The 27084-nt window shown below is 41.8% G+C and overlaps 4 long non-coding RNA genes across 4 annotated transcripts in view; 1 reads left to right on the plus strand and 3 right to left on the minus strand.

Moving 5' to 3' along the window:
* Positions 1–1317: 1317 nt before the first annotated feature.
* The window catches only part of LOC118559486, a 29622-nt gene continuing 3855 nt past the window's right edge, over positions 1318–27084 (minus strand). The window contains exons 2-3 of the long non-coding RNA XR_004928892.1: positions 2078–2180; positions 1318–1977 (exon numbers count right to left, since the gene is read on the minus strand). This is a non-coding gene — a long non-coding RNA (uncharacterized LOC118559486). The remainder of the gene's footprint in view (positions 1978–2077; positions 2181–27084) is intronic.
* On the plus strand, positions 5129–26605 carry LOC118559489. The gene is made up of 3 exons (XR_004928895.1): positions 5129–5160; positions 5544–5657; positions 26551–26605. It is a non-coding gene; the product is annotated as an uncharacterized LOC118559489 (long non-coding RNA).
* Positions 9417–17378, minus strand: LOC118559488. The gene is made up of 3 exons (XR_004928894.1): positions 16875–17378; positions 10363–10446; positions 9417–10282 (listed from the first exon to the last, which is right to left on the minus strand). It is a non-coding gene; the product is annotated as an uncharacterized LOC118559488 (long non-coding RNA).
* On the minus strand, positions 21875–22495 carry LOC118559487. Its single transcript, XR_004928893.1, has 2 exons — positions 22372–22495; positions 21875–21991 (listed from the first exon to the last, which is right to left on the minus strand). It is a non-coding gene; the product is annotated as an uncharacterized LOC118559487 (long non-coding RNA).

Genomic DNA, 27084 nt, shown 5'->3' on the forward strand with positions numbered 1-27084 from the left:
AAGTAGCAGCGTTCACATGCAGCCCTACCCTGAGAAAGGCATCTAGCTTCAACAGACTCGCTCCATCATGTCAGAAGTAATGTGGAACATTTAGATCCAAGACTAAAACTACAGCCAGCTTTATGTTCTGTTCTCCAGTTTTTAGACCCAGTACCATCCCAGCTTTATTTATAGAGCACTTTCAGCACCACAGAACCAAATTACTCTGTATGAATAAACAGCAGCCATATGATAACATGACAAGATATTAACCTTTAAAACTTGAACACATTTTTACTCTTTGGCCTAAAGCACAACATGAGACTAATTGTTTTTTCAGGTAAAACAATGTTGATTCTAATGTTTTACATTTATTTCTTTTGACACTGGCAGCTGTGATTGTTTTAAAGTGTTTTTATTAATAAAGTAAGCTAATTAAAATTAATAAGACCTAAAACAAATACACAGCCCTACGCTAAAATAATACAACAATCATAAAATCTGTAATAAATGAATTAAAAGGAAAGAGAATCAAAATGCTATTAATGATAATCAGAACAATTTAAAGTCTCTGATGGTGTCAGAGGTCAATGAGAATAGATGGTTTTATAAATGAGTGTGAAACACAGGGAGGAGAACTGTCTGATGTCCAAGGGAAGGTTGTTTCATAATTCTAGATCTGCTGCAGCTAAAGCTCAGTCACCCTGAGCTTAAGCTTCATCTTTGGCTGACTCAGGATCAGCTGATCAGTGACCTGAGGGAACAGAGGATGTGCAGGATGTACTAGTTCAGACAGCTAATGTGTGGCAAGGCCATTTAGAGCTTTAGAAGCAGATAAAAGCATTTTAAAATGAATGCTAAAATGTTCAGGCAGCCAGTGCAGAGAGACTAAAATAACAGAAATGTGGTCAAAGCTTCATGTTTCATAGAGTCTAGCTGACCACTGATCTAGATCCTCACAGTTCTGGACTAAAAATGATGTTTTCTGTCTGCATGAAGCTGTAGCATATTGTGACTGATGCACTCATTGATATTATGGACACACTGACTCAGTGAGTGCAGTGAGCCAGGCTCAGCAGCAACATGGAGATTACAAGTCACATGTAGTCAGCATGGATGTTAGGAGATGCTGCAGAACTCTAGAATCTGACCTGTTGGCATCAGATGGAGGAGAAATAATAGTGGCTGAAAATGGATCCTTGAGGAACCCCACGTTTAATTTTTGTTGGTCCAGATTTATATTTATTTACCAAATGACACAAAGTTATCCATGTCTGCCAAATATGGTGTGAAAAAAAAAAAAAAAAAAAAAAAAAAAAAAAAAAAAAAAAACAAATATGGTGTGAACCAGTTTAGCCCAGAACCAGATAATCCAGCCAGTGTTCTAGTTGGATCATCAACATGTTGTGATGAACTGTGTTCAGCAGAACTGAGATCCAGTAGAACCAACAGAGGAGTTCTGGAGCCATTCCAGTCAAGATGAGCATCATTGTAAACGTTTAGCAGTGCAGTCTCTGTGCTGTGGTCTGAAGCCTGACTAGAAATCACTGAAGAGATTCATTTCATCAGAAAGTCATACATTTGTTCATCACAACCATTTTCAATGATCTTTTCCAGAACCAGTGGATTAGTTCTGATCCTGTAGGGACTTATTATCCATGGATCTAGAGTTGGTTTCTCTAACAGAGGTTTGATCTCTGCAGTTTTCAGCCTTTAGAAAACAAACTAACTGGAGGGAAGTATTTACTATCTGTAATATTTCAGCGGCATCACAGCTAAAAACTGCTTTTAGAAACTCAGAGGGAACAAATCCAGGCAGCAAGTTGTGGATTTTCTCTTCTGCTGTGTTTCTGTCAAGAAGACATAATTCAGTTTGTTAAAGTCATTTAGATGCTGTAATGATTGTGGAGGCTCAGGAGACATCAGCAGGTTCTCAGAGGTGGAGATAGATGGTGCTGGTCTCCATCAGGAGGGATGATTGGTGAGCTGTTGGTCAGCCTGTCAACAATAGCAAACAAAGTTCTGCTATTATTAGTGTTTTTATTGCTGAGAGCAGAGAAATAGAACTGCCTCGCTGGTTTTAACTCCACAAACTCACATCATGATGGTAAGATCTGTTTCACTTCAATCATTTCTCTGACTGATCAACACTCTGTAGACATGAAGTTTTCTGCATCACTGATGAGGAACCTTCAGTACATCTGAGAACAAGAACAAGGCAGAAACATGGAACTTATTCATGATTATGTGTTTATGAATCATAACACAGATTAAAATAATTCAGGTTAACATTATTCCAGTACAGTGACTACATGTGGGGATAACAGCTCATCACATGTGGGTCAGAAAAATGTCCAACAGTAAAGCAAAGAATGTGGTTTAATAGTGAGGAACACATTCAGACTGATGTTCTAGGCTGAGCAGAAGAACGTCAGAGTTTCTCATGGAGATCCTGCAGGGAGCAGCTTGTCTTCTCAGTCTGTTCCTCAGAGTCAGGCTGGTCCCTCTTTCTGGAGAAAAGAACCAGAGTTTCTCTGAATTCACTGTTAGCAGACAGTTAAACTGAGTTTTTACATCACCTGCTTTCTAGGTAGCACCAGGTTCTTCAGCAGAACAGCAGAGATGAGTCTGAGAACCAGAAGGCAGTCAGATCTGAACTCCTCCCACTAACCTACCTGTCCTGCCTCCATCACAGCTGAAGCTCCGCCTCCTTCCAGGTAGCAGCTCACCTGTGTCTCAGTGGTTCACATCTTGTTCTTCAGCACTTTGGACCGTCTGAACAAACTGTAAGTTTGCTTTCTTTCCTACCAGAACTTTGTCTTGAGGAACTTTCCTCTTTGTTTCTGCTCTCTGATGTCTGGAGAACATGTTCACTTCTGATTTAAGCACAAAGTTTCATCTCTGCTGTCTGAAGACTAATCTATGAGAAATGGTGTTTAATTTGTCTTAATCTGAATTATCTACATGCTGGAATAAAAAATAATGTTCATTGTTTTGTTTTTTGTTTTTAAAAAAGAACAGAAACATTTTTATTTCCTGGTTCTAAACCGTCGTCTGTGGTTCTGTAACTCCTTTTAGTTTTTCCAGTCAAACTGGAATCACTGCATTCCTTCAACATCATCCTTTAGTGCCTGTTTGTTCTCAAACATTTTCTATACTCATATTTTACACTTGGTTTAGTTTAAGTCTGTTTTTCATGGTAGTAAAATGCAAACAGTTTAATCTTATTTCTTATACTCTTCCCAGCAGCTAAAATCTAACACGTCTGTTTGTAATTCCTTCTCCAAACTCCTCTGAAAACTACCCATTAATAAAGAATCTGATGCTTTGAGCTCTGATGATCCTCTGCTGCATAAACCATCAGCTGAAATTGTTTCATGTGTTGAACTGAGTCAATGTGATGGACTGAAGCTTCCAGTCAGAGTGAATCAGTGTCAGTGGATGAAATGTTGGTCCATGGCTCCGTCTAGTGGACTGATAGTAGAAGTATTCCAAAAAGAAGTAAAAAACAAAGCAACTGGACTTGTTTTCCGTAGTTGAAGACGTTTCACTTCCTCTCCAGGAAGCTTTCTCAATTCAAAAAGTCTGGAGTAATGTGGAGTATCAAGCTTTATACCACTGCCCAACAAACGCCTTGTAATGGCTTAGATAACATGCAAATACAACCGAAACAGGTCCACCCCTTAGTAATGGGCGGTCGTTAAAGCCCAAAAGAAGATATTGCTCTGTGTGTGTGGGTTTCCTATACACTTCAATGTTGAGGTTTCCATCTCCTTCCAAGTTTTTTTGACTCACACCACCCACTGGAGCACAAACTTTCTGTCATCAGAACCTTACAACACCGGGCCGAGCATGTCCCAACTAAAACAGAAGGGAAGCACAAGGAACAGAAACACATCAAATATGCCCTCCAAACCTGTGGGTACCCTAACTGGGCTTTTGTCAAATCAGCAAGAAAATCCAAAAGACCCGCTGCAGAACATAATGGTGAGAAGAATAAACGTAAAAACATTGTCATCCCATATGTTGCTGGAGTCTGAAAAACTCAAGAGGATTTTCTCCAAACACAAAATCCCAGTACATTTCAAACCAAACAGGACCCTCTGACAGACAACGGACAAAACCCCCAAACCTAAGATGAGCGGAGTGGTGAATGCAGTTCAGTGCAGTGAGGAATGTTCTGATCTTTATATTGGAGAAACCAAACAACCTCTCCACAGACGCATGGCTCAACACAGGAGAGCTACCTCCTCAGGACAAGACTCTGCTGTCCACCTACACCTTAAGGACAAAGGACACTGAGGATCAAAATGTTCACATTTTGGACAAAGAAGACAGATGGTTTGAAAGGGGTGTGAAGGAAGCCATCTACGTTAAGAGAGAAAAACCAACCTTAAACAGAGGAGGAGGCCTTAGGTTCCAACTCTCAAAAACTTACAACACAGCTATAGGATTAATTCCAGCCAACCATCACCTTAACTCTCACCCTCATTCGGGTGATCAAAACATTGTTCCTTTAAGCCAAGCCAATAACGACCCTGACGACTCCTCGTTAGAGAGGAGTGGACCAGTTTCGGTCCAATCTGCTGGTTTAATGTCTTTAACGACCGCCCATTACTAAGGGGTGGACCTGTTTCGGTTGAATTTGCATGTTATCTAAGCCATTACAGGCCTTTGTTTGGCAATTGTATAAAGCTTGTTACTCCACATTATTCCAGACTTTTTGAATTGAGAAAGCTTCCTGGAGAGGAAGCGAAACGTCTTCAACTACGGATAACAAGTCCAGTTGCTTTGTTTTTTACTTTTTTTTGGAATGACCATGACCTGGATGACTGAGAATCTTCACCATGATAGTAGAAGTACAGCAGCTGATGGCAGCTTCCTCTGCCTCTCACTGCTGTCTGACTGCATTCATCTGACACTGATATGAAGCAGAGAAGAAGAGCCAATCAGAGGAGGAGCAGCTGATCTTTTTCCAGCACTAATGATGTAAAGGATGATCAGAGTTGATGTGCAGATGAATGATTTGTGTTTCCTCTGCAGGTGAAGGTAGAAAGTGTGTGTGAGCTGATGTGGATGTGAATTCAGCAGCATGGATCAGTGTGAGGACAGAGAGGAGGGAGTCCCTCCCTCTAAAACCACTCTGTGTGGGGAAGCTGAGAGCCAGAGCCACGCTCAGAGGTGAGATCAGCATCTCTAAGTGTCCAGAGCCCTTTTCACACAGCGTTCTCACTATATCAGGCCAGAAGAGACCAAGTGGTCCTGAAGCTGCTGCTGTTCCTCTTTGCTGCTTCATCCAGACTGAACAGAGCAGCTCAGCATGGTACCCTAACCCTAACCTCTGATTCCCATATGGATCCCAGAGTTGTTCTGCCTCAAACTTAAATAGACAATTAACACGGAGCCGTTATTTAAGTTGTAGACAATTACCTCTGGGTCCCATTTTTCAGCGCAGTTCCTGCTCATATAGGTCCATGATGTAAATGTGGGCTGGTATTAAACAGAAACTCAGAACATTAAATAGAACCTAACAGGATGTATGTTGATAATAATGTTTCCATCAGGATCCATCAAACAGTCAAGCCAGTTCCAGAACCCAGCTGTGTGTCCTTTAAGAGCGACTGGTCAAAGGGTCGTTTCATTGACTTCAAATCTTCTGGACCTGCATCCTCAGAGAGGTGAGCTGTATCTAACTGCTGTAACTGTGGAAACTGAGTCAGTCTGAAATGTTTTTATTCCAACATGTGTTCAACGTGAGCTCAGCTCTTTTTCCCACATTTCTATGTTCATATGTGAAGCGGTGTGTGTTGGATGTTCTCCAGAACCACAGCAGTGAAAGTGGAAAGAATGGATGTTGTTGGAGGCGTCCTGGATGCTGCTACATCATGTTTAACAGCTCTGATCTGTTTGCTTTTGGGCCTCATTGATTAGTCGCCATCATTAAAAACGTAAAAAATATTAATTTGGACTGCAGTTAACTCTGATTTATTTTCTTTACATATAAATGTTTGTGTTGCACCACCACGGCAAAATAATATTTATATAGATAGATAGATCAATATAGTGATATGTACATGCCCTATAAACCTCCCTGGTGTAAAAAGTGGGATATAACTATAATGTAAATCTAGTTTAAATCTATTCTTTTTGTGCAGCTTCTGAGAAAAAAAACAATTCCCTGAATTTTATTCTCACAGCGATGCAATGTAGATTCAGGCAATGTATAAAAATTCACAAATCATTTCATAAAGTTAATTATTTGTTCAAGCCTAGGAAAGCAACCCTAATATTAATGCATGTTGCATTTGAATGACAGTAATATAGTTGATATAGTTAACTCTGGATCCTCTGGTTTCTGCTCACATCCAGATGTCCTTCATGGACCTTTACCTTTTGGTTGTCTCTGTGTCGACACATATGCGGGTGCTGATTATATATTTAGAATATAATGAAAAAGTAGATTATTTTCAGTGATTCCATTCAAAAAGTAAATCTTTTATATTATATTCATTCATTACACACAGGCAGATACATTTCAGTTGATTTTGATGATTATAATTAACATCTAATGAAAAAAATTTGAATTCCAAAAATTAGAATATTGTGAAAAGGTCCAATATTGAAGACACCTAGTGCAATACTCTGATCAGCTTATTAACTCTAGGCCTTTTAATTTTCTCTCAGTCCGTGGAGTGGTGGCGTAGTGGTTAGAGTAGTGCATTTGCGCTTTGAGAAGGTTGCAAGTACCCAGTTTGATCGCCTGTCACATCAACTGGTAGATTCTGAAATAGATTTTAATATAATTAAAAGTCCTGTGTAGCAGAGCGATTTTCTAAAGATTTTATACCATACTGATGTATATCCATCAGCCTCTGGTCTTTTGTTATTTTTGAGTTTTGAAATTGCTGCATTTATTTCCATCCATTCTCTTCCGCTTATCCGGGGTTGGGTCGCGGGGGTAGCAGCTTCAGTAGGGAGGCCCAGACGTCCCTCTCCCCAGCCACTTGGGCCAGCTCCTCAGGAGGACTCCCAAGGCGTTCCCAGCAGAGAGACATAGTCCCTCCAGCGTGTCCTGGGTCTTCCCCTGGGCCTCCTCCCGGTGGGACGTGCCCACAACACCTCACCAGGGAGGCGTCCAGGAGGCATCCTGACCAGATGCCCGAGCCACCTCAACTGGCTCCTCTCGACGTGGAGGAGCAGCGGCTCTACTCTGAGTCCTCCCCAGATGACTGAGCTCCTCACCCTATCTCTAAGGGAGAGCCCAGACACACTGCGGAGAAAACTCATTTCAGCCGCTTGTATCCGGGATCTCGTTCTTTCGGTCATGACCCAAAGCTCGTGACCATAGATGAGGGTAGGAACGTAGATCGACCGGTAAATCGAGAGCTTCGCCTTTTGGCTCAGCTCTCTCTTCACCACAACGGATCGGTACAGCGCCCGCTTCACAGCAGACGCTGCACCAATCCGCCTGTCGATCTCCCGCTCCATCTTCCCTTCATTCGTGAACAAGACCCCGAGATACTTTAACTCCTCCACTAGGGGCAGCACATCCTCCCCAATCCGGAGGAAGCACTCTACCCTTTTCCGGTTCAAGACCATGGTCTCAGATTTGGAGGCACTAATCCTCATCCCGGCTGCTTCACACTCAGCTGAAAACCGCTTCAGGGACCCGGTATTCCATACTCCCGGAGTACCCCCCACAGGACTCCCAAAGGACACGGTTGAATGCCTTCTCCAGATCCACAAAGCACATGTAGACTGGTTGGGCAAACTCCCATGCCCCCTCAAGAATCCTGCTGAGGGTATAGAGCTGGTCCAGTGTTCCACGGCCAGGACGAAAACCACACTGCTCTTCCTGAATCCGAGATTCGACTATCCGACGGATCCTCCTATCCAGAACCCTAGAATAGACCTTACCAGGGAGGCTTAAGAGTGTGATCCCTCTGTAGTTGGAACACACCCTCAGGTCCCCCTTTTTAAATAGGGGAACCACCACCCCAGTCTACCCAACCAGGGGAACTGCCCCCGATGTACACGCAATGTTGCAGAGCCGCGTTAACCAACACAGCCCCACAACATCCAGAGCCTTAAGGTACTCAGGGCGAATCTCATCCACCCCCGGGGCCTTGCCACCGAGGAGCTTTTTAACAACCTCAGCAACCTCAGCACCAGAGATGGGAGAACCCACCTAGGGTCCTTGGGGTGCTCTTTGTCTGGACCTGTCTGCCTTGGGTGACTTTTGCTAGAGGCAAAAAGGCCCTGACAGTATAGCTCCTAGGGTCATTGGGACATTCAAACCTCTCCACCATGATAAGGTGGCAGCCCAGGGAGAAGGCATTTATTTCCTCTGCTGGTATTTCAGAGACCAATGAAATAAATTGTTCTTGTGTTATCTGTGGCAAATTTAAGCTTTTTTGAAAATTTGAAAATTGCAATTTATCATTATGCCCCTGTGAGTTCGAAGTTTCCTAATAAAATTCAAAATAATATTTTTTTTTAAATTCTATTGAATTTTATTTATATAACGCCAATCCATAATACATATCATCTCAAAGCACTTTAAAGTTAAATTCAATCAGATTATACAGATTGGATCAGATTACAGATTGGTCAAAAAGTTTCCTCTCTAAGGGAACCCAGTAGATTGGGTCAAGTCTTGACAAGCAGCATTCACTCCTCCTGAAAGAGTGTAGATCCTCAAGGACAGTTGTCTGTATGTCCATGGTTTAGCAGCAATCACTCATACTGAGCAAACATGATGCGACAGTGGATAGGAAAACTCCCCTTTAACGGGAAGATGAGACCTCTAGCAGAACCAGAACCAGTGTAAGTGTTCATCTGCTTCGGTTGACTGGGGGTTAGAGAAGACAGAAACACAATAAGAAAGATAAAAAAAATTCACAGAAGCAAATTGATCTAGGAAGTTTTTCTACAGTAGATGGTAATAGTGGGTGATCTATCTTCCTTGGATGCTGTCACAGGTAACAGAATGCCGGACCAGGTCTACCTACTATGAAGAAAAAAATCACAGAACTTAAAGTTTAAATAACAAAAAAACAATGCAAATTGGAGAACAGTAGGAGAGCTCAGCAGAGGGTGAGAAATACCCTGATTTTGTACAGCAGCTTAAGCATATATCAGCATAATTATAAAATAGCTCATGGTAAACAAAGCTACTTTAAAAACTCAAACAGGAAAGTTTTAAGCCCTGTCTTAAAAGTAAACAGGGTGTCTGCCTCACAGACCAAAACTGGGAGTTGGTTCCAGAGAAGAGGAGCCTGATAGCTAAAGGATCTGCCTCCCATTACTTTTGGAAACACAAGGAACCACCAGTAGACCTGCAGTCTGAGAGCAAACTTTTCATGTGTTGGAGAGAACCTTAAAGAAAAGAGACAAAAAACGAGACAGAGCAGCATCTTCTTTTAAAGACCACCAGGGGGATTATTTTACAGTCACATCTTCATTGAACAGAAACCAACCAAAATCCCGAGCATTACATGCTTTGACTTCCTCTTATAGGGTTGTTCTCTCATATGGGTGTGTATATGTGTGCGTCACGTATCCAAACAGATGTTTTCCTTCTTCCCTAGATGGAATACTCTTACACTGTGTATACAAGAATAGCTAAACATTTTATCACTCTCAACTTTGTAAGGAAGATGCTCAGTTCTTTGGCAGCAACAAACAGTTAAACCAGGCCCTGTTGTCTCCTTCCTCCCTTCATAGGCCTCTAGCTTCTAACTCCGGTGTCCAATGTTGATGAAATACAGAGCCAAGTTTATATCACAGAGTTCAGTTATCCTTATGTTCCCAACACCAAAACACCCCAGAACATTTCAGAACATTCTAAAAACCCTTTCACATGTTAACGAAGGAAGACCCTGAATGAGCGCAATCACGGAGGCAATGATCAGTTAAGAGTTTTTATTGAAAGGTTGTGGTCTCAGCAGAGATGATGTCGGCTGGCTGCGTTTTCCGGGTTCTGCTGGGAAAGGTGAGGTGAGCCACTGGAAGGTTCTGGTTTCAATGAAGAGAATTGTGAAGAGCATGGGGACACACTGAGGAGGTGGCTTGGTTCAGGCTTAGGAGGGTGATGTCCAGTGGTCCGGGTGGAAGGTGCACGTTGGGTGGGTGTTCTCCAGGCGTGGTGTCAGAGGGTGGACAGGCAGGAGAGCTCAGGCAGGAGGGCTTACGCAGAGTATGGGTCCGAGGCTTCATGGATTCAAGGAGGCTGGCTATGAACACCTCAGAGGAGTGTTCAGAGTTATGTGGTTTTTGAGGTGTGGTCTTGGTATCCAGGGTTCTAGGAAGAAGGAAACAGAGAGCAGGGTTAGGTTTGTGTTTCACGAGGAAGCTAGGACTTGGAAGAGGATTGGTCTGTACCATGCAGGAGGGTTAATGAACTGATGCCCTCCCCCTGGTTCCAGCTCATTATGAAGGGTAGTAATCGGCTCAGATGTAAATCACCTGCCCGTCAGAGAGAGAGAGAGAGAGAGAGAGAGAGAGAGAGATTTTTGAAGTTTAACAATACATTTATTAAAAGATTTAAAAAGTTACACAACTACCACAAACAACCATCAGTAAGTCACGATTTACAAAATCCAAATTATCCTAGCATACTTCCAAAGACAAGTTCTTCATTTACAAGCTGACACGGAACATTTTTGTAGCACCATATTCTGGAAAAACTTTCCAGGTCTTTCATCATCCGATAATAATTAAAATCTATTTTCAAACGAGCTTTCAACAGCTGCTCGTTTGATTAATGGTGGTTTGTACAGCGCTCTCCACTCAGGTCCAACATTGTCACTAAGACCTAAGTGAGCTCTCCATGGAGTGTCAGTTCTGCCATTTAATTTGTCCCTCTGCAGAATCTTAACAAAAATTTTATACATTATTTTACTGTTCACGTCTTTAAAAACAACCTCAGAAGAGATCTCACACTTTAAAAACGGTCCAACGCAGTTCTTAAAATCCGGGGAAATGTTTAGTGAAGGGAAAACATCATTCTCATTAGGTTCAACAGAGCCATTACAATAATGATGCAACAAAGTCCGCTCACTACCTGTGAGGGCTTCTCTCCATTTACTAAGCAACAGTGCAATAAACCGAGTCGAGTTCACTTCTAATCGGGAAGCAAGAGGAGCTGCATTATCCAAGCCTGCTCCTGTAAGCTGGACTACATGTCCCAGAGTCACCACATTTGAGAGACAGAACCGCCTTAGAACAGTTGGCCCCACCTGACAAACTGCATTGAACCGTGACCCATAGATGACTGGTTCCTGAAGCAGCCAGTATAGTGAGCTGTGTTGTCCGAGCCACTTCTTTTTCAGCAAACTCCACACCTTGAATAATCCACGATAGTAAACAGGAAGTTCTTTGACATTAGGCTGCTTTAAGTCCATCAGGAACAAGGATTTGTTCAGTCCAAGTCCACCTAACTGATTCAGGATAGTGCAAGCCAACGGCCTCCACACTAAATCAGTAGGACCACACAGAAACCTCTGTAGGAACTGGAAACGGAAAGCAGCCCCTCTGCTGCTGAGATGGATCAGGCCCTGTCCTCCATCGTCCTTCGGCAAATACAGCACACTCTGTGGCACCCAGTGCAGTTTGTCCCAGAAAAAGTCAACAAGAAGGGCCTGGATCTTTGACAGCAGGTCAGGTGGGGGGTCAACACATGACAGGTGATGCCATAAAGTGGACGAAACCAAATTATTAACAATTAAAACTCTGCCTCTGTAGGACATCTTTGTCAGAATCCATTTCTACCTTGTTAAACGACCTTTCACCTTATCTAAAACATTTTCCCAGTTTTTCAAACCAAAAGATTGATCACCCAGAAAAACTCCTAAATATTTGAGCCCTCCCTTCTTCCAAATTAACCCCCCAGGCAATTTTAGTTGATTCTCCAGATCACTTCCAACACACAGAGCTTCACTTTTATCCCAGTTAACTTTTGCTGAGGATAAAGAGCCAAACTGATCGACATCTCTTACCAATATGTCAATATCCTTTTGAGTATTCACTAAGATCACAAGGTCATCTGCATAGGCCGACAGCTTTAAAGATCTATTACAACCTGGAATGATCAATCCCTGAAGGTCACGTCTGAGTTTATGCAATAATGGCTCAAAAGCTAAAGAATATAACATGCCAGAAAGGGCACATCCTTGTCTTATTCCTCTTTGAAAAGGAGCGCTCAAACCACCATTAATTTTTAGCACACTCTGAATGTCACAGTATAAAACCTTCACTTTATCAATAAAACCAGGACTAAAACCAAAAGCACTCAAAGTGAGCCATAAGTAATCATGCTCTACACGATCAAAGGCTTTTTCTTGATCAATAGATATAATTCCATCTTTCAGGCCATACAGCTTACAGATGTCTAAAAAATCTCGTATCAAGGCAATGTTATCAGAGATCAATCTGCCTGGTACACAATACGTCTGATCACAGTGGATCACTTTTTCCATCACTTTGCTCAGCCTGGTTGCCAACACCTTAGAGAGGAGCTTGTAATCTGAGCAGAGCAGTGAAACAGGTCTCCAATTTTGAATAAACTGTAGGTCACCCTTTTTGGGCAGCAAAGTAAGAAGCGCTCTTCTGCAGCTAAGTGGCAGACGGCCACCAGCCAGACTGTCATTCAGTACTGACCGCAGATCTTCCCCCACTACTGACCAGAGAGACTTGTAGAAGTCCACAGGTAGAGCATCTATTCCAGGAGCTTTCCCACTCTGCATGCTCTGCAGAGCTGTATAGAGTTCATTAGCAGACAGTGCTGCTTCCAGCTCTATGTTACTCTGCTGCTCCAACTGAGGAAGACCAGTGTAAAAACTCTGAGACACTGCCTGCTCCTCTCTGTGCTCACATTTAAACAGTTTACTGTAAAAAGTGACAGCATGTTTACGGATTACTGTATGATCATTTAGCACCTGCCCAGTGTCACTCTTTAAGCTGTGAATGAACTTTTTTTGTCCATTCTTACGCTCTAGACCAAAGAAAAAGTGAGACGGAACGTCCATGTGAGCTACATGTTGGAAACGGGACCTAACGAGAGCCCCCTGAGCTGAGACACCCAGCAATTTAGCTAAATCAGATTTTTTAGCTTCCAATAACTGAGTATGGTGTTGGTCTCCTGTGGCTTCAAACAAATTTCTTAGCTCCTCCACCTCAGACTCCAGAGCCCTGACTGAACCCATCAAGGCCTTGGTGACATTCTGAGTGTACTGTTGACAGAACTGTCTTATCAGGACTTTTCCAAAATCCCACCATTGTTGTAAAGAAATAAAATCAGATTTTGTACTCTGATGGTTTTTCCAAAAAAAGGCAAATGTATCTTTAAAATGTCTGTCTTCCAATAAGGCTGTGTTAAAATGCCAATAAGCACTACTGGCTTTCACACACCTTATAAAAACAGAAACTGTTACAAGTGAATGGTCAGAAAAACCAACAGGGCTGATTAAACAACTTTTAAAAATATTAAAATGATGTTTAAAACAATAAAAACGATCAAGCCTGGCCATAGACAGTAAATTATCTTTAGCATGCGTCCACGTGTACTGTCGCTGCTCACCATGAAAACCTCTCCACACATCACACAGCTCCTGAGCTTCCAGAAGCTAAATCAGGCGAGTGCCAGAGGCGGCATGAGGCTCTGCATGGTTCCTGTCTAAGCTGCTGTCCTCAGTACAGTTAAAATCACCTCCAACAAATAAATATTCCTCACTGCTACATTTTCCAATAACCTTATTCAAAGCATCTAGAAATAAGACCCTCTCCACTCCCACAACAGGAGCATATATAGTAATAAACACCATTGTAACTTTCTAATACACTGCTCTTATTTTCAACAGACGGCCTTTAATGACCTCCTCAGATTCCACCGACTGAGGAATAAAATTTTTAGCAAAGAGAACCCCAACCCCACCACTATTACTGGTCTTATGACTTAAGAAGGATTCACCGGTCCATTCTCTCCTCCAGTCAGCCTCATTATCAGCAGTACTGTGTGTTTCTTGTAAAAAAAATAATATCTAACTTTTTAAGAGAGCACAACTTGAAAAGAGAAGCTCTTTTCGCACCATCTTTTGCCCCATTTAGGTTCAAGCTGCCTATACGAATATCTCCCATAGCATAAAAAAGTAGAAATGAAACAGAAACTAAAAACCAAAAAAGAAAAAAAGAAAGATTCTTAATGTTATTCATCATCTTCTAACTGCTTTTTGACCTTTTGCACGAGTTTTTTAATACGGTAGATTTCCTGGTCAGTGAAGGCTTTTTCCCCCAGGACTCCAGGACTTCTCAGGAAAACCTTCACTGAGTCAAGGAAGAGCTGTAGATCAGGAAAAACTTTTTCCACTTTGACATTCCTGGCTCCCTTTGTGTCCTGCAGGAAGCTTTTAATACTTGTTAAAGAGTAGCCACTCTTCTTGTGAGTCCACGTCTGTGAGGAGGCCAGAGACTCCACATCACTCTCCTCATCACCTTCACTGTCACCTGACTGCTGGCATTCACTATTAGGAGAAACTTTCTTCACTTTACAAACACATTAACGCTCTTCATTTGGTTTCCTCTTTTTAGTATCATTAGAAAAATCTTTATCTACCAGCATTTCATCCTCCTCCTCCTGAGAACATCCTTCCTCCCCCAATTTGATCTGTGTGGTAACGCTGTCAGTGTGTGACTGCTCAGTGATTTCTACTTTTGAACCAGAGAAAGCAGCATCAGAACCAACAGCACCAAAGTCCCTGGTGGTATCTAAACCAGGATCTTCTGAGTAGTTTTCAAAAACTACGTCAGCACCTGAACCATCATTTCCTAAACCAGCAGAATCCAGCATATCATTAACAGAAGCAGCTGCTCCTTCATGCCCAGCTTGTTGTCCGTTTCCCTCCTGTGAATTCTGTGACCTGTCCTCCTGTGTGCTCTGTGAATTCCCCTCCTGTGAACTCTGTGGATGTTCATGATCTGAAACTGATGAAACAGTCTCACTGTTGTTTTCTTTAGCATTTTGTTTTTGTGGACAGGAGCGCACTATATGGCCCTCCATTCCACAGCCAAAGCATTTCATTCTTTCTGAAGAAGTATAAACAGTGTAATCAAAGTCATCCACTCTAAATTTCAGTATTAAATTTAGCTCCTCAGTGTTATTTTTCAAAACCATAAAAACCTGCCTTCTGAAGGAAACAACATGTTTAAGGTGCGGTGATTTACAGCCCAGAGGGATCCGTTTAATGGGAGACATTAACTGCCTGTGCCTCGCCAGATCTCTTTGTAATGTTTCATTACTAATAGATGGAGGGACTTGAGACAAGATGATCTTTTTGGCCGGATTAACTAGCGGCACCACCTGAACAAAGGTGTCTTGAATAACCACACCTTGCTCAACAACTACGTTAACTTTATCAACACTATCCAGAAAAATAACAACTCCATTGTTCATTCTAGATGCGGACTTCACACTTTCATAGCCGACAATTTCTCCAATCGCTAAACTGCAATCATCTACGAAGCAATTAAACGCTGGACAAAGTTTAACTCCGTGTCGGCGTGTGAGCTTCTCCAAACCCACACTCCCAACTCCATGAGTCGGCATGATCCCGGTGAAAAACACCGGGCGTAACCACTCAGGAAACCACCCGCCACAAACACACAAACAGCAAAACTAACAATGAACAAACAAACAAACAAGGAATAGAAAAGATAGAAATCGCACACACGCTGAAACGTGCACCCATCTCCGTTTTTTTTAATAAACTGCTCAAAATGAAACTCTGTGTGTGGCTGAATTCGGTTCAACAAACCAGTTCCTTACAATTGTTACATGTTTTTTTTTTCTCAACTTAAATTTCTGGATCAACACAAAGTCAAATTTTTGTTGTACCTTACTTAAAACATTATATTTAGTCTCAAGCTAAAGTATTACTTAATATAGGTCCATTAATTTTTTTTGCCTTTTTATAACTTAAAATTTTACCACATTAAAAGCCAATTTCTCTACAATATAAAACTATAAATCACTGAAAGAATTCAGTGCAGATAAAACTTAAAACAGAAAATTTACTTTAAAGGCCATTTATTTTTGATGAGTCTGAAAATTTCAAAAGCCTTTCAAAAGGCCAGTGTATATTTTATACAACAATTAGGAAAAGAAATTAGATTTAAAATTTAATTAAATGTCATTTTTTCCCCGTTTGCACACCTAATGAAACTGCTGACGCATCAACTTACACATCTCAACATGTAAAAATAGTTTCTTCGCCTTTTCTTCTAAATATCAGAGATCCAAAGTGACAGTATTAAAACAGTATAAACAGTGCTGTGGTTGCCAACATTTAAAAATACTCATTAATAAGTATGAAAATTTACTTTGAACAATTACAAATGCAGAAGAACCCAAAAAATTGAGATGGAAAAATTGCTGTGGGTTAAATTATGAATAAACCCAGTTCAAGGAAAGCAAACAGCTAGTGCGCTGACGTGGCTTACTATGCTATGAACTTGAGCTATCCAGGGGAGCTCAAACACACTTTTGATGTGCTTCAGAAAGTCTTCATGGAGATAGAACCAAAGAGAGTGACATGCACAGTGTGCAGTCTCAGTGTAAAGCTTTAAATATGGGGTTGGTTAAAGAAAGACAGGTGGATGCCTATTGTTCTGTTTGATTGCTTGTATTGAAAAATACATTCCAGGATAATGGAAATTAGCTTTAATTCAAAATACAATTTAATTTGATTTTTCTTTTCTTTTTTGTTATTGGATTTCTTTCTGTTGTAGAAATATTGTGGCATGTTTATAACCATTGAAATGTGAATACTAAATTCAGATGAGGCCAAATAAGAGGGCACATCCGTGTACGATTGATGGCAGCTCATTAAGCACCTCCACACCTTCAATAATGATGCCTATGTCACATGGTGTCTTTAACGGATCCTCTTCCTCCCTGATGACAAACACGGCCATTGTGCACTGCTGAAGCTCTCTTTCTGCATCATCCTTTTCAACAACCTGACAAAACACAAGACATTTATTGTGCTTCAGAATGTCAAATGAATAAAGAAAAGCACAAATGATGTTACACTTTAAAAATTCTGTTGTTTCACATTGCGTTAAATTCCTGATCGAAGTAGTAGCAACAGGCAACAGCTGCGAGCAGGACTACTTGGTCAGGCCCGCCTGTGAGCTGGTCTCTGGCTCTGCTGGGTCTGACAAGGTTAACTTTCTCACCTAAAATCATATCAAAATAACTTTTTGTGATAAATGAAGGTTATAAAACCAACAGGTTTGTAAAGTCCTCCTCTCCACCCCATGTCCGATAGTTGTTCCTGTTGCATGCAACCCCCGCCCCTCAACAATTCCGACTAAGCACAGCAAAGTAGTAGTTCGCTAGAGGGGGCTAAACCCTGTGAAAGTTAAGTGCCGGATAAATGTGTATAGGAAGGCAACCTGTGATTTGCAAAGCCTGGGGCTGCACAAAAACTGTTGGTAGCATAACACGCATTACGTGTGCGCTGCAGCGGTAGTTACTAGATAGATAGATAGATAGATAGATAGATAGATAGATAGATAGATAGATAGATAGATAGATAGATAGATAGATAGATAGATAGATAGATAGATAGATAGATAGATAGATAGATAGATAGATAGATAGCTTTACTGTCATTTTGCATGCACAAAGTGCATTTACCCCCTCTGCTCAACAGTACCACGTGCACCCCAAAAAAGCGACAACTGCACAAATCGCCAGGACTACTCCTTTTTCTGGGGGAAACCCTGTAGACATTTTAAATGGGATCAGCAAATGTATATGAATTTATCATAAATTAATCTGAGTAGTTTAAGAGGAACTGAGATCATGTAAATTAACGTTTCTGAAGTTTAAGAGATTAACAGCAAAATATCTTACCAGAAACTCCTTGATCGGTTTTCGTTCATCTTCCCCAAGGTACAAGATGAGGCACTTCAGCAGACACTCTCTCTTTGGCTCACATCCAGGCTCTAGGTTAGAGTGCAAAACACAAACCATGCAACTTGACTGAAGATGCAAACATCAACATGTCTGAATGAGAATTTAGATCTGCAGTAATTGCTGAAAAACAAATTATTTGGGTAAACCGGTGAATAGCCTGTCAAACTCAGATGATAAACATTCTACTTCTTCTAAAATGATCTAATTTCAAAATCAAGTGTGCTGATAATGACAAATGAAAATTATTGTTTTTATTTACAATTTTAATATTTTTTCTGATACAAGGCAAGCAAATTAAGCAAGTACATACCTGATCAAGAACCTTCAATACATCCCGTGTCTTCTCTCTGATAGCTCCTCCCTTGGTCCTTATGATCTCCATCAGCTTACTGTGGTGCTTCTCCAAAGAGGCCAGGAATTGTGGCTGAAATGGAACAGTAGTAATCCTCATAAATTCAGCATTGATCTGCATAAAAAAACACATCACAAGCAAATGTTATTTCATTATATATATCTCTAAACTTTGTGGTGTGTATCATTTGTTCTATGACAATACTTAAATATGCACTCTGAATTACTTTGGCTCCGTTGATATAATTTGATTTATAGGCCACTCCTGAACTATTGCTACTGGGGAAAAAAAGACCTCCTTCACTGAGAACAATGCAGGCTATCTATCTGTCTTTCACCTCTTTCGCTCCTAATTCCTTTGTCACAGTTTCCTGTCTTCGCAGTGAAAACGTCTTGTCCATTTTATTCTTTATCAATGCACAATTGTTTCGTGTCACTGTCTCAGCTTCCAAAATATCTTGACTCTCTCCAGTTGGAATGTCAGGAATGTGGTTGGTTTCTCCTCTCTGTGGTCTCTTCACGTTTTTTGTTTATCCCTCACGTGCAGCGCACCATTGGGGGTAAAATCCACCCACCTCACCACCTAAAACACGTATCATTACGTATAAATTATGCTGATACCAGACTGTGAAAAAGGCTGCCTTACGTTTACTGTGTAGAGCCCTTTAAGGGGCGGGGCTTAGGTACCGGAGGGTAGCATGCAGACCGAAAAGGAGAGAGAGAAAAGGGGAGCTGTAGAGTTTACCGTTTGTGGGTTTCGTCAAGCTGTTGCAGTTTGTTGCCGCCTTCTTTCAATGTGTGTGCGTGAAATGCAAGTAAGTAATGTTGGGAGTCGGTGACATTGTTTGTTTAACAGAGTATTTCAGTTTGCTTTTAGTTTAAGACATGTTTTGTACACGTGCGCACTTAAGAGCTAAGTAATGCTGTTTGCTTCCTCCTGCCGTGTATTTATTTAGGAAAGATGTTTGTAACTATTAATATTGCAGTTTTCATGTGAGATATTAGTTCAGTTATTTGTGGAGGATTATTCAGACACTGATATTGTATTATTGTTGTGTTTCTAGAAAACCATATGCACTGTTACGGCAATTAGTGAATAAACTGCAAGGACAAATTAGACCAGTTGGAGTACGACTCTGTTTTCTTCGGAGTTCTAACCGGACTCACCGCAGCGATCTGAACGTTCCTACTAGCAAATAGAAACCCTATTTTTCACCAGACGTTACCGTCACTTAGGAACCAGAGAGACGCAAAGCTTGAAAAGCCGCACCTTTACCCATCTATTTTGGGGTTGTAATGCATAAAAAGTGCTATATTTCCTATAGGATTTCCCTTTTAAGACTATTAGTGGGCTAAAAGCGATGCAGAAAGTCATTATTCCGTCCACTCCAACCACAAACAAAACGCGCTCAGAGAACAACTTCAAACTCAGCCTTCGGCCTGCGTTAATACACATCAAAGCGCCCTGCACCATAGAGAAGATTTGTCTAGTCTGCGCGGAGGGTGGGATGAGAAACCTGTCACTGTAAAAAGTGATGGTGATGGTTATAAACTGTAACAGGCTAGAAGTGCATGGAGAAAAGCTGAAAAGAGGGGAAAAATCAGCAGCTGGATTATGCATAAAAAGGCAGCGTGAACCCTTGTGTGCTTCAAGTGTCGCAGCTAAGGGGAAAATGTCGGATCATATAGGCTTGATGAATCTCAGCCTGAGGAGGATGAGGAGAGCCCACCTGCCCCCGCCCATCCTCACGACCTTCTACAGAAGCACCATAGAGAGCATTCTGACCAGCTGTCTCTCTGTATGGTGTGGAGGCTGCAGTGCCTCCGACTGGAACAACGTGAGGAGAGGGGTGAGCATAGATATCCATAATAAAGGCTAGATGTCTCGTCCGCGCTGCTGGCCAATGGGGGTCGACGTCCGCACGTGGTGGCCATCTTGCCACAGGCAGCTCGCTCATTCGTAACATTGTGTTTCAATGGCGCATGTACTTAAATAACCATAACTTCCTCAATTGTCTAACGATTCTCAAACTGTTTGGTTTGTTAAACAAAAGTCAGACATGTAGTTATGACACTGCACACTTATGAATAATTATAACCATGGAATTTCATATGAAAAGAACTGAATAGAACATACAGGTGCAATAAATATACAAATGCACAAGGTATTTATGTTAAATCAATATATGCTATTAAAACTCAATGGCAACATGATATATATATATATATATATATATATATATATATATATATATATATATATATATATATATATATATATATATATATATATATATATATATATATATATATATATATATGTGTGTGTGTATATATTATATATACATATGTGTGTGTATATATTATATATATATGTGTGTGTATATATATATATATATATATATATGTGTGTGTCTATATTATATATACACATATATACACACACACACATATATATATATATACACATATATATATAGATATATCTATATATCTATATCTCTATATATCTATCTATCTCTATCTCTATATCTATATCTCTATCTCTATATATCTCTATCTCTATCTCTATATATATCTATCTCTATCTCTATATATATCTATATGTCTGTGTGTGTGTGTTCTATCTCTATCTCTCTCTCTCTCTATCTATCTATATATCTCTCTCTATCTATATCTCTATATATCTCTATATATATATATATCTCTCTATCTATATATGTATGTGTGTGTGTCTATATCTATATATATATATATATATGTATGTGTGTGTGTATATATATCTATCTCTCTATATATATATATATAAACTTTTTATTAGGGTGTGATTAATTATTCCACAGTTCTAATTTATTTATATTTACATACATACTTTTATAATATGAATATTACTGTTATAATAAAATATGAAATACTGACAAAAAAGGCTTATTGTGTGGCAACCTCTTGGTGTAGAAGCATAATCCAGGTTTCAAATTAAAGGTAACACTTTGAAGTTTCATGTAGACTATTCGGATTATATATCAGGAGTAATTACACAAAAGTTCCTATTTTTAAACCATTGTAAAAGTGACATTTATTTGCTATTAAAATTGGTACAATAGTCCCATTCACAAGTATATATAGATGTAGCATGTTGAAATCCCCACCTACACTACTGTGATGGTATACACATGGAAGACAGAGATTTAAAAAATGACCCAAAAAACATAGCTTGGCTAATGCCCTTTGAAAAGGACGGTTTTATTGAGCTTCTGTTGCATGTTGTTGCTCTGTAAGCTAAGGTTAGTTATTTTGGCAATGTGGTGCAGCCTTAACTTAAAAAACAAGGACACAACCAACGTTAACAGCGTATGGTGGTGGCTGTCTATGCCATACTGTGTTTCTCCGATGTGCTCTCTGAGCACAAACACATCCTCTGACCCTATCCTCTTCCGTACAATGTACACGACCTCTAGCACTTTGATAGGCTGTGATCGTCTGGTACATGAGGTCTGACGAATGACCCATTCTGCTGTCCTGACCACATCACTGTGCCTTCTGATGGAATCACCAGATTTGCATTGCTTTTTAACTTCAGCAGGTGGTAGCTCTGGTTCTTGATGGCAGATGCAGCATCTGTTACCAAGCTGGCACGGCAGACATCACAGGACAGCTTCTTCAGAGCCCGTCGCTCAACAAATCCTGAAATAAGAGTTGGTATATTAAAATAATTTATAATAACCATGGGGAAATTAGGGGAACATTTATCTTTTTGGACCATTGTGAGATTGATTTCCCTCAAATTTACACCAAAGAGTAATTGTCATACAATCGTTATTGGTGTCAGTAAAACCTATATAATTGACCAGTGGTCTCAGCCTTGATAACTTGCGCAAGTAGCCGTGATGCGCAACTATGCTGCATGATTAAGTTATTTTTCAACAAGAAAATCTGCAATTTTGACATGTTCATGCATCAAGAATTATAGCCACGTTCATAACGTTGGTAAGAAACCAAACTGTTTGTAAATCCGTCAAGAATTCAATGAGATAAGAGTATTTGTGTTCGTGCTGATCACTCACCTTACATTAGGTACCACAGAGCACGCCAGAAAGCTTGCCTGAGGCAAGATGGCCGCCGGTGATGACGTTTGAGACTCCGCCGTAAGACATCTAGCCTTTATTATGGATATCTATGGGGGTGAGGACAGCAGAAGGGATCATCCGGGCTCCTCTTCCCTCCATTAAAGACATTTCATCTCAGCGCTGCGTGTTACGAGCCCGTGACATCATCAGGGACCCCTCACACCCCCATCATGGACTGTTCTCCCTGCTGCCCTCTGGGAAGAGGTTCTGCAGCATCCGCTGCAGGTACACCAGGTTCTGCAACGGCTTTTTCCCTGCTGCCATCAGACTGTTGAACTGCTGAACTATAACCCATTAACTCTGCACAACATTTGCATATTTGTACATTTTGCATCATTGCATCTCCATCCAGCATTACAAATGCTGCCAAACTCTTAGCTTTCAAATGCATTCTTGCACAAATGCCCTTTGCACAATCAAATTCTGTACATACATATGTTTTTTATAAATACTCACCTGTACACTGTGACTTTCTTGTTTACATTTCAATTGTTTTACTTTTAAATCACTGCTGCACCTTATACTGTATTTTAAATCTACTGTAATTCACAAGCTGTATTCTTTCACAAATGCCCTTTGCTCAATCAATTCTGCACATACAAATGGTTTTACAAATACTCACCTGTACACTGTGACTTCTCCTGCATTGTCTACATTTAAATTGTTTACTTTTAAATCACTGCTGCACCTTATACTGTAATGTAATTTTACTGCAATTTACAAGCTGTATGCAACAAAATTTCGTTCTGTACGCACTCTGTGCATACAAAATGACAAATAAAGTCTAAGTCTAAGATTTACCAATGAGGTTATAGACCTACTGATAAACAAATCCATAGATTAATGTGTAACATTAATCATGGAAACCATGATTTTTCATTCAACCAATTTAAAAATTCACTTTGAAGAAATGACACACTCTGTTGACTTTTTTCAGTGTAGTCAGTTTGTTTTTCCTGTAGCTGTCTTTGGAGTTTGGGGGGTTTACATGCAACTTCCTCCACACTTTGCACCCACTCCTCCATGTCTCCAACTAGTCTTTCTGCTTAATCAATTCTAATGTTCGTCCTTCTAAGGTCTTCCCCGATGTTGTTGAGGCTATTTACCATCTCATGTCTAAATTCTCTTATATCCAAGAAAATAGCTTCCAACTCTTACATATTGTTGTGTACTTGCTCTGTTTCGGGCACAAGCCTTTCCGTTAGCGCTGCTCCGATGCATGTCGTCCTCTTTGCGCAGTTTAGCGTTTCCAGCCTTTCCAGGGGCATCTCCAGGCCCCTAATATTGTTTTCAACTAATCAGCATTTACCACAGTTAATGGCCTTTTTCTCAGGTTTTTGTCATGGAGCTGTCTAAGATGTTGCCTTGTTCACCCCGGAACTGGAAGTCCGGTATCCCTGTTCTTAATTAGCCAGAAAAATACCCAGGCCTTAACCCCATAGAAAATCTATGGACTACTGTCAAGAGGAAGATGTGATACGCTAGACCTAACAATGCAGAAGAGCTGAAGGCCTTTATGAGAGCAACCTGGTCTCTTATAATACCTGGGCAGACTGATCCAGTCCATGCCATGCCACATTGCTGTAGTAATCCAGGGAAAAGGAGCCCCAACTAATCATTGAGTGCTGCACATCTTTATACTTTTCATGTTTATACTTTTCAGTTGACCAACATTTCTGGAAATCCTTTTTTGTATTAGTCTTAAGGAATATTAAAAATTTCTGATACTGAATTTTAGATATTCATTAGTTGTCAGTTATAATTATCAAAAATAAAAGAAGTAAATGTAAAATATGCCTGTGTCTGTTTGTACTGAATGTACCTATTTGTCCGTCCGTCCGTCCGTCCGTCTTCTTCCGCTTATCCGGGGTCGGGTCGCGGGGGTAGCAGCTTCAGTAGGGAGGCCCAGACGTCCCTCTCCCCAGCCACTTGGGCCAGCTCCTCAGGAGGAATCCCAAGGCGTTCCCAGGCCAGCCGGGAGACATAGTCCCTCCAGCGTGTCCTGGGTCTTCCCCTGGGCCTCCTCCCGGTGGGACGTGCCCGGAACACCTCACCAGGGAGGCGTCCAGGAGGCATCCTGACCAGATGCCCGAGCCACCTCAACTGGCTCCTCTGGACGTGGAGGAGCAGCGGCTCTACTCTGAGTCCTCCCCGGATGACTGAGCTCCTCACCCTATCTCTAAGGGAGAGCCCAGACACACTACGGAGAAAACTCATTTCAGCCGCTTGTATCCGGGATCTCGTTCTTTCGGTCACGACCCAAAGCTCGTGACCATAGATGAGGGTAGGAACGTAGAGCGACCGGTAAATCGAGAGCTTCGCCTTTTGGCTCAGCTCTCTCTTCACCACAACGGATCGGTACAGCGCCCGCTTCACAGCAGACGCTGCACCAATCCGCCTGTCGATCTCCCGCTCCATCCTCCCCTCATTCGTGAACAAGACCCCAAGATACTTGAACTCCTCCACTAGGGGCAGGACATCCTCCCCAACCCGGAGAAGGCACTCTACCCTTTTCCGGTTCAAGACCATGGTCTCGGATTTGGAGGCACTGATTTTCATCCTGGCCGCTTCGCACTCGGCTACGAACCGCTCCAGTGAGAGCTGTAGATCACGCCCTGATGAAGCCAATAGGACCACGTCATCCGCGAATAGCAGAGACGCAATCCTAAGGCCACCAAAACGGATCCCCTCAACACCTTGGCTGCGCCTAGAAATTCTGTCCATAAAAGTTATGAACAGAATCGGTGACAAAGGGCAACCTTGGCGGAGTCCAACTCTCACCGGAAACGAGTCCGACTTACTGCCGGGAATGCGGACCAGACTCTGACACCGGTCGTACAGAGACCTGACAGCCCTTATTAAAGGGTCCGGTACTCCATACTCCCGGAGTACCCCCCACAGGATCCCCCGGGGGACACGGTCGAATGCCTTCTCCAGATCCACAAAACACATGTAGACTGGTTGGGCAAACTCCCATGCCCCCTCAAGAATCCTGCTGAGGGTATAGAGCTGGTCCAGTGTTCCACGGCCAGGACGAAAACCACACTGCTCTTCCTGAATCCGAGATTCGACTATCCGACGGACCCTCCTTTCCAGAACCCCTGAATAGACCTTACCAGGGAGGGTTAAGAGTGTGATTCCCCTGTAGTTGGAACACACCCTCCGGTCCCCCTTTTTAAATAGGGGGACCACCACCCCAGTCTGCCAATCCAGAGGAACTGCCCCCGATGTCCACGCAATGTTGCAGAGCCGCGTTAACCAACACAGCCCCACAACATCCAGAGCCTTAAGGTACTCAGGGCGAATCTCATCCACCCCCGGGGCCTTGCCACCGAGGAGCTTTTTAACAACCTCGGCAACCTCAGCCCCAGAGATGGGAGGACCCGACCCAGAGTCCTCAGGCTCTGCTTCCTCAATGGAAGACGTGTTGGTGGGATTAAGGAGGTCTTCGAAGTATTCCGCCCACCGACGCACGACGTCCCGAGTCGAGGTCAGCAGCACACCACCCCCACTGTAAACAGTGTTGGTGCTGCACTGCTTCCCCCTCCTGAGACGCCGGATACCTATTTGTACATTTTTAAATGGAAAAGCTGGCAAAAAAATCTACTTTTTTATGACATTGTAATCATATGACCAGAACCTTTAATGTGAGTTTACTGGCTTCCAGGGACCTACAGGATCCATTTTAAATACTCACCATCACATCCAGGACAGAACCTTACATGGACACACAGCCACATATCTCAGACCTCCTCCAGGTCCACACCACCTCAGATCTAGTCATCAGAACCTGCTGGATGTCCCACACACTGTCCTGAAGACCTGTGTGGACAGAACCTTCACCTCCACTGTCTCCAAGCAATGGGTCACTGTCCCCACCAGCATCACATCTGCTGACAGTGTGGACAGTTAAAGACCCACTTTTTAAAATGTCTACTGGGTGGTTCTGGTCTTCATCCTTTTATTTTATCTTCCTGTTTTTAACTTATTTGTGTTCATTTGATGCTCAGTTTTTCTTTTTTAAGGACTTTTACTGTGAAGTTCTTGGTGATTTCATCTGTGAAAACTGCTGGATGAATATTTCCTTCCTTCCTAATTGTTCTGGTTCCTCCACAGAGTGGACCAGCAGAACTCAGAGGTTCTCAGAGGTCCGTCTGCCCGGCAGCATCAAACCCAGCTGGACTCCATATTTATGGTCTGTACATGTACAACAACTACTTTCCCATCGGTTCTGTTCAGTCGTCTCCATGCTGGACTGTGTGGACTAGTGGACCGTCAGTCTGTCCAACATGGTTCTGACGTTTGGATCCATGATCTCAGTCTGATGTGTCCTTCATATATTATTCTGTTCCAGCTGCTGCAGGGTGTTGTGCTATTATTACAAACTGTCTAAGTTATTTAATGTTTAATAAATAACTTTCGGTCTGTCAGCTATTGTCCGGTGGATATCAGCCCAAATAGCTGATATTAGGGCTTGCCAAATAATGACTTTTTATCACTTAGTAACCAGAGCGGTGTAGAAGTGGGTTAAAAGTAAAGCAGAATGTATTTAGTCCGTCCACTTCGATCAGAAACAATATGTGTTCGGAGAAGAACTTCAAACTCAGCCTTTCACCTGTGCAATTAACCAATAGAGCGCCCTGTGCCATA

This window comes from Fundulus heteroclitus, unplaced genomic scaffold (genome assembly GCF_011125445.2).
Source record: "Fundulus heteroclitus isolate FHET01 unplaced genomic scaffold, MU-UCD_Fhet_4.1 scaffold_294, whole genome shotgun sequence".
Taxonomy (NCBI): Eukaryota; Metazoa; Chordata; class Actinopteri; order Cyprinodontiformes; family Fundulidae; genus Fundulus; species Fundulus heteroclitus.